The following is an 8,962-nucleotide window of genomic DNA, read 5'->3' on the forward strand; positions in this document are numbered from 1 at the left end:
ACACACATTTTACCACTTTGGAAGTGTCTCTCGCGCAAACTATTCAGTTTAGAAAAAAATGATATTAGAAACCTCAATATCATTTTTGAAGACCTATCCATAGATACCCCACACGTATGGGTTTGATGAAAAAAAAAATTTTGAGTTTCAGTTCTAAGTATGGGGAACCCCAAAAATGTATTGTTTTTTTTCTATTTTTGTGTGAAAATCTTAATGCGGTTCACCGAATACATCTACTTACCAAGTTTCAACAGTATAGTTCTTATAGTTTCGGAGAAAAGTGACTGTGACATACGGACGGACAGACGGACAGACAGACAGACATGACGAATCTATAAGGGTTCCGTTTTTTGCCATTTGGCTACGGAACCCTAAAAACAGAACCGATATTCTCGTATATAAGAGGTGTTACGGTTGAAATTATGAAAGTTGTTAAAAAAAGGAAAGCGCGCCAGCATTTATAGCCACAATGTGCTCATAATATGCAAAGGACTGGCCTTTTTATCCTAATTAAAATGAAAGTATACCTATAACATAAAATGCATAAAACTGTAATTTTTTACTAGAATCATAATTTATTAATTCAATTTGCGTTATAAATTATTTAGTAAACCAACGGCTTCTTTTCGTAACTAATCTCCTCCTCTGAAAAACTGGTAAATGTAGCTTTTGTATCCTGCTATACCGGCTACAAAGACGAATGGATTGACACCTCATTTATCAAAACCAATTCCGTAGTTTCGAGTAAACATCAACATTCGACAGACTTCGAAAGCTAACCAAAAATACGACATAGTGAAGTGTATAGAAGAATGGACTAGGAAATTTACTGCCTTAGAATCCAAACCAGAAGCTTCTTGTCTTATAATTGATGACGCTGTTCTCATGCATATAAGGTCCCTAAAGCAAACTAAACTTGAACAGTAAGTACATTGAAAGTGTATTAGTAGCATATATAAAAGCAAAACTTCAAATACTCAGGCAAGCGAACGTAGTTTTTGATCAATATAGAGAAGAAAATTGTAATCAGATACGGGTTATTCCCACTAGTTACCACCAAGTTCTTACCAGTGGTAACTACTGGGTTTTTTTTCCCACCTTTTACCACTGGTAACTAATGGGAAAAAAAATCCCACTAGTTACCACCAACTCGGCTTGGTGGTAACTACTGGGAATTTTTATTCCCAGCAGTTACCAGTGGTAAAAGATGGGATTTTTTTTTCCCAGTAGTTACCACCAAAATATTGTTAGAATTCAATACATTCAATACAAAAACAGTATAAATGTAGCGTGGTGTAATAAATAATTATGTGTCAGTTAGTGATTCAGTAAACTGTGATTCGTGAGAGCAGAGTTTCAGGAACCCTTATTGCATTGTCAAAGACAAAGACAAGCCTCCCAAAAAAAATTGTATTGTCTGTGAACGACAAAAATAAAGTGAGAGATTCATTATGATAGCTCACAAATTAACTAAATTTGATTCAGGTGACTGAATTTCGTGCCATTCTTTTTCCATGGCTTTACCAGGCATGATACGGTGATACTGTTTCAGGATTCTTTGGAATAGGTAAAAGTAAGGCTTGGAATAAATGGACAGCTTCTCAGCAAAACAAGTTGATGTGGCGTTTAATAATTACACTTATGTAGCTGTAGGTAGCCCAGATGATAATACATTTGCAATTCTAGAATCATTTGTAGTACATCTGTACTATCCTGCAAGTGACGGAAATTACAGACGTTACGAATGTATGGAGAAGTGGTTTGTCAAGTGATCTCCACATCCTTTAGATCCTTGCGATTGGGGTTGACTAAAGAATAACCAGGGCCAAGCCTACACCCCGCACTTGAAAACTATTGCAGATCGCGCCAGTTGTAGGTATCATGCAAGTGCAAAGAAAGGTCCTCTTAGCCGGTGCGTGACACGTGACAAATGATTTAAACGGCACTCTTCTTTGTGCTTGTGAAGGTTCCTGAATATGTGTTACTTATTTAGCATTATATTATTTTGTCCTATATAGGTACCCAACGATTCTCTGGAAGAGATCGCTTACGCGATAAGACCGACTCAAAGTTAGCATCTTTATTGACAACCCTGCCGACATTGAGTATGAAATTAAAGTAAACCCAAACAAATAGCACAACAACACTGAACACACTTAAGTACCTAAATCACCCCCTACCAACCAACAAGCCGTTTCTAACGTTATGATAATGTGAAACTTTCGGTAGGATCCACGCTTTAGTTTCCTGAGCAAGTTCGTTTTGTCCCCCCTTTGTTAAAACTTCACAATTGCGGACCCTGCTCGTAACTTCATTACTTTCAATGGCATCATAGCTCTGAATGTGTCGTTTGATGTATTCTGGCGTTTGAATATAACTTATTCTTATTACGCTATGATAATTAACATAGGTACTTAATAACCTAGACCCGCAGTACCTAATCACAATAAGATTTGTGTTGATTCCTCAAAAAATAATACCAATCATTTTTGCATAAGAAGTCGTTGTCAGCTAGGTTTATGTCTTATCGTTTTATGACAATACTTTCTTATATACACGAGTTTTTGCATATATTAGATCATTCTTTGACATGTCAGGTTCCCAGTCACGCTCAACTTCTCCTCCTATCAATCTCATTGATCCTCCGATAGCTGAAGAAACATTAGATTCCATAAGTGACTTATTTACTATGCAAAATCCGATACTTCAGACTTCTGCCGCTATTTCACAACCTGCACCACCTGCCCCATCGCAACCCTCTCAACGCTCCGATTCTTCCTTGTTGGGTCGGTTCCAAAGTCTCCTCAAGCAGAGAGATACACCTGGAACAGAGCTAGTGCGTATTGCTACTGAACTTGGAGAGTTTCATAATGGTCAGGCATTGTCAATGGCACGGAATCTTGAACTACTTATATCAAGAACTTGATCCGATTTGTTTCAACTCCAACCCACTTTATGTCAGGCTGCAAAGAAAGGACACTGGGCGTTATCATCAGCTCTCTGCGCTTATCAAATTGCTATCCCCAAGGAAGCCAAGAAAGCAATCGCTGACATAACATCACTCGCTACTGATCTTGAGTGTTATGGTCAACACCACCACTAAGCAAGTCAAAGATTATGAAACCACTCTTCAACACTTGGCAGTTACATGGAATGGTGTTACATTATCCATGACTAATTTTATGGAAGTTGTTGATACCAGGATTTTGAATACTGCGGTTGTGGCACAAACTCCTACACCGCGCAGAACCACTCCTTCCAGTGATTCACATTCACATCCAAAAAAAAAAAAAAGAAATAAATGCATGGGACACTTTCTTATGATAACAATGACAATCCCACCTATGTCCCTATCACCCCTGTTGGAGAAAAATTGACAATCATCTTCCAACTAGGTGTTAAGAAAAACATACAGTTTGATTTAATGGTGCTAGATCCAACTGTATTATCCACAAGGGTGACACAGAATCAAGCCTTATTGGCCAATTTTCGGGACCGTTCTGTTTCTGAGAAAAGGGAAATCATTGAAAGACTTAAGGAAGGTCTTAAACCATTACCACACCTATGGACAATGCTTCAAAACCGAGGCTAAAAATAACATTCAAAATTACACAATAATAAACATAAACATATATCATAACTACCAACAGTAAACCTCTTATTACCAACTTGTTCAACTCTTCGCCGGATCCGAACCGCGGTCGGCCATTTGGTGACCCCTGTATTGTACAGGACGAACAAAAGAGACCTAAGTATATCTAAATTAATTAGAAGCATTGGCATTTGCCATCCAGAGAGGAAACGCGGCTAGTCTTGTGGGTACACTCCCAAGTGCCAGCGATATAGGAGATATTTGTACATAAGTATAATATAGACCCCTTAGGGGCTGGTCATAAATTACGTCATCTATGTTTCCCCCTCCTAAAATCATCCAAAAATCATGCTTCGAATGACCCCGTTTTCCTCCGCGTCATGCTACCATCATCCGATGTCCAGACCCCCCCCCCCCCCCCCCAATTAGAAATGACGTAATTTATGAAAAGCCTCCTAGGATTAGCCAGGTTTAGTTTATTTTCAATTTGTTTATGTGTGTTGTTATAACAAATAATTTATTGGTAAGGAAATAAATTATGTTTTATTCTTTAAAAAAAATTAGCTCGCAGTTTAGCTCTTAGTGTATTGCTAGAGTACAAAACTGGTATTGGTAAGAATATATGTAGGTATATCATGAAACGTATGCAAACACCTTAAAACTAGCATACAATTATAAAAAAACCGGCCAAGTGCGAGTCGGACTCGCGCACGGAGGGTTCCGCACCATTAACAAAAAATAGAGCAAAACAAGCAAAAAAAAAGAAGCAAAAAAACGGTCACCCATCCAAGTACTGACCCCGCCCGACGTTGCTTAACTTCGATCAAAAATCACGTTTGTTGTATGGGAGCCCCACTTAAATCTTTATTTTATTCTGTTTTTAGTATTTGTTGTTATAGCGGCAACAGAAATACATCATCTGTGAAAATTTCAACTGTCTAGCTATCACGGTTCGTGAGATACAGCCTGGTGACAAACGGACGGACGGACGGACAGCGGAGTCTTAGTAATAGGGTCCCGTTTTTACCCTTTGGGTACGGAACCCTAAAAATGACCAATCAATACCAATGACCAATTTCCTTTATAATTTGACGATGCGTGTTGCGGATGACATATGTGAAAATAGCATTTTAATTTGACGAAACCTGAGGTGGATGAGCTTTCTGTATGATGACGAAGCCTGCGCTGTGGATCTGAAGGTACCTATGCTGTTATTATTATGTTGTTTAATAAATAAATTATTATAAAAATATAAATAAAACACTAAAAATCACATTATGATTGCGATGCAACCCCGCAGTGTCACGGAACCGCCGAACCTTGACACCCTTCAGCCAAAACTCCTCCTTGGTGAAGGTCGCTAGATGTTCAGTCGTCATAAGGAACCTATAATTTTTTTGCAAACTGACCCATCATCCACTGTACCCTACTCTCTCCTACCAGTTTTTGAACAATTGTATTAAAAATGAACGTTTACTCGAAAATTATCTATCGCAATTTCAGTTAATCTTATGGATATTTGATATATTAAGTCGCAGTAACTCTTAAGCGAGTCTGATTTATTCAGCGTAAAGCGAAGTCGCGTTTCATATGTAAATTGACATCGTGACTGAAGCCGTTTGGGTAGAAGTTACAAAGGGTATTTTTGATGTCCGATATTAAGTACGTGCGTCTTTAAGTTAAGTAAGTCCTATTCTGTTGATTTTAGAGTAAATAATAAATATAAAGTATGTCCTTCCTTTTATTTAATAATCTAAACAACAACCAGAGCAGAACATTTCGTCTTATATACGAAGAACCTATAATACGAAACAACTTTGATATTTTTTTATTGCCACTATAATTTTAGTCTGACTGACTGTGACTTTCAGGAAAAATTAAAAAAAGACACATTTATGGGATCAGTTAAGGCGGAGCATTTGTGCAAGAAAGACACATAACAATAAGTTTTAATCGACTAGTACAAAAATACGAATACTTACCATACAAATTACTCTTTAATCATGTAATAACCATAATTCACGATAAAGTAAAGAACTACCTTAAAAAACCGGTCAAGTGCGAGTCGCGGACTCGCGCACGGAGGGTTCCGCACCATCAACAAAAAATAGAGCAAAACAGGCAAAAAAACAAGCAAAAAAACGGTCACCCATCCAAGTACTGACTCCGCCCGACGTTGCTTAACTTCGGTCAAAAATCACGTTTGTTCTATGGGAGCCCCACTTAAATCTTTATTTTATTCTGTTAGTATTTGTTGTTATAGCGGCAACAGAAATAAATCATCTGTGAAAATTTCAACTGTCTAGCTATCACGGTTCGTGAGATACAGCCTGGTGACAGACGGACGGACGGACGGACGGACGGACGGACGGACGGACGGACAGCGGAGTCTTAGTAATAGGGTCCCGTTTTTACCCTTTGGGTACGGAACCCTAAAAAATGCCATTTATTGAAGTGGAACTGCTAAATTACCAGAATGGAACACCTCAACGACATTACATTATATTTCATTATGTTTTTTTTCCTCTAATAACCAAGGTGCTATTTGGTGAAACGGAACTGCTGGTAAAGACTAGAATGGAATTCTTCCAAAAAACGACAATATTACGTCTATGGCCGTAATTAATTTTAATGTAATTTCTATCTATTTTGTGGAGTCGATTTTTGCTTGAAATATTATTATTATTGCCATTTATTTCGTGTTAACGAGGATTTCGTCTTATCGAGGTTCGAGTTAGTGAGGTTCCACTGTACTTATAATTAGCTATAGGAATTACTGTCATGCTAAAATGCCTAAATGTAGGCATACACAGGAACAATAGCTCACAAACAGTATGTAAATGATTTGGTTACTGAATAGGGATGCCGGCGCATTGCATCGGCTTGCAAATTGCGGATCTGCCATGTGGACCGGGAAGGCTTTGCTGTTTGTGTTGGCAAGATACTTCACATACTACTTCAATATCTGCTTTACTGCAGTCCGCAGACTTCTACGGTTTATTTAAAATTATATTAATACTCACTCTATTTGATATTATTTTAATTTATGTATAGGCACATATTAGTTAAACAACTTTGATGACTTTGACGTCGTGGTATTTATAAACAATTAGATGGCTGAGGCTCCGGAGGTTTTGGTCCTGATATTTTTCAGATTAGCAGTCGCTAATGGCCTTCATTATGAACTCTAACTTGATTCTCTATGTATTGCACGACGAGGCCGTTTTTAGTATTTTCAAATAAAATTTAGTTGCGTCGATTCGTTTTTCGCCTGTCCGTCAGCGCGCCACACTCACGGCCTGTTAGGTTAGACCCGGTTGCTAACATTAGCAACCGGGTCTAACCTAACAGGCCGTGAGTGTGGCATGGGTCCAGACCCATGAGCTCATTACGTGACATGTATTTACATTATTTTAAAAAACTGAATTCAGTATTAACCGACAATATAAAAGATTTATAAAAGAAACCGTTAAATGAAAACATAGAACGCAAAAATAAAATCACAGTTAGAATTCCTTCAGTCGTTAAAAAGTTTTTCAAAGAAGCTCTAACTTCATTCGCCCCCAGAGAAATATACGTACAGATTGACGTTTCATCTTTGACTTGAAAGTTTCTAGAGTCCGATGATATTTTCATCTAGAGACTACCTATCTTACCGTGTTACTGATTTATCCGTTAAATCGAAGCAGTAAAATAAATATAAATGTTTTACAACTAAAACAAACTTTTCTCTTCACCCTATTTTGACTCTTCTGAATCGGAAATCGGATTCGACTAGTACAAAAATACGAATAGTAGATAATAGATAATAGATAGTAGGCGGGCCTTGGTGATGAAGACTTCACTTTACTTGTAAAGTGAAGTCTTCATCACCAAGGCCCGCTGGTTTCGTTGGGTTCTCTACGTTTCGAGCGGGCGAAAATAGTAATTCTGTAGGTAATCGCTTTATTGCCGCTAGTAGCCGTAGTAACTTCATTCAATAAAACACGCGATATTCACACAATTTTTTTATTCACTTTCTTACTAGTAAAAACCTTGATATAATTGATATCTGGAACTTACTTAAACCGCTATCCTGTGTCTTAAGTCTTATAATTAATTAATAAAATATATAAAATTAATATCTAGTATAGCCATTATCGGTATGTCTTACATCATTCAGCATGTTTCGCATGGACATTACCATGTTGTAACAATGATCCAAACCCCGCAGGGATTCCTAAATGTCAAAACAGTGCTGACTTGCTGAGTTGATGCTGCCTTCAGAACGAAGCTTGTATGTGCTACGTTATTATGCCGCACAAGTTATCAATGACATTTAGATCTGGACATTTAGGTGGGATGTTTACCTAATAACGTAATTTTTTCTTGTTCGTTAATCCAATTATGGGTGCCAGTTTTGAGTTGTTTCCTTATGTTGGCTGGTAGGATTAACTTTTACGTCTTTTATTGATGATTTTGAATGATGAATATTTTATAACGTTCATTTGGATATGATTTGGTTGGATATTTTTACAGCTGATGTGGTGACAAAACACTATTGGTGAACTAACATGAACTTTTTCACTTTTAATTCTATAAACGGCAGTTTTCAGTACTAAGGAGATTCTTAATATGACCAATGATAAATAAAAATAACAAATGATCAATATGCAACAATTAAGGATGACTAGACCGGGTTGTGTCCGGGCCGTAGCTTCTGGAGTTTCGTTTTCTATGGCACTGTCATAGAAAAGTAAGCGCCGGAAGCTCCGGCCTGGACACGGCCCGTTCGGCCCGGTCTAACGTCATTTTTACTTTATAAAAATTTGTAGAAGTTCTGATAACGAGTCGATAGTGATAATGTCGACTTTGAGCAATGCAATCTTTAGCTGTTAAAGGCGAGTCTTGTCAGTATAATCACTGAACTGAAAAAGTTTAACTATGTAGTTATAAGTTTGTCCTCTGCTACAGCGGACGCGATCGATGTAACAAGCATAATTTCGTTTTCATAAGACCGTCAATAAAACCGGCCGAGTGCGAGTTACCTCGCGCGCTTTACGCCTGTGTAGCGCTTTTAAGTTCGTTTTCGCGAACTACTTTTTACTTTCCAATTTTTGAAATATATTTGTGAACATTATTTGTTACTAGCTGAGGTAACCGGCTTCGCTCAGGTATTTGACATGAGATTGTTTGGTAGTTCTAATAAAGGGATACCTAATATTTAAAATATTAGGGGTACTTACAATTTTTTTTTATTTATTTTTTATTTAATATATTATTTAAATAATATATATGGTGACTTTCTCTTATATTCTACTGACAAAATTGAAGCTGAAGCTACCAGCAGGCAGCAATATCACACTTTTCTTTGTAACTGAAATATAACAG

This window comes from Cydia amplana, chromosome Z (assembly GCF_948474715.1).
Source record: "Cydia amplana chromosome Z, ilCydAmpl1.1, whole genome shotgun sequence".
Taxonomy (NCBI): Eukaryota; Metazoa; Arthropoda; class Insecta; order Lepidoptera; family Tortricidae; genus Cydia; species Cydia amplana.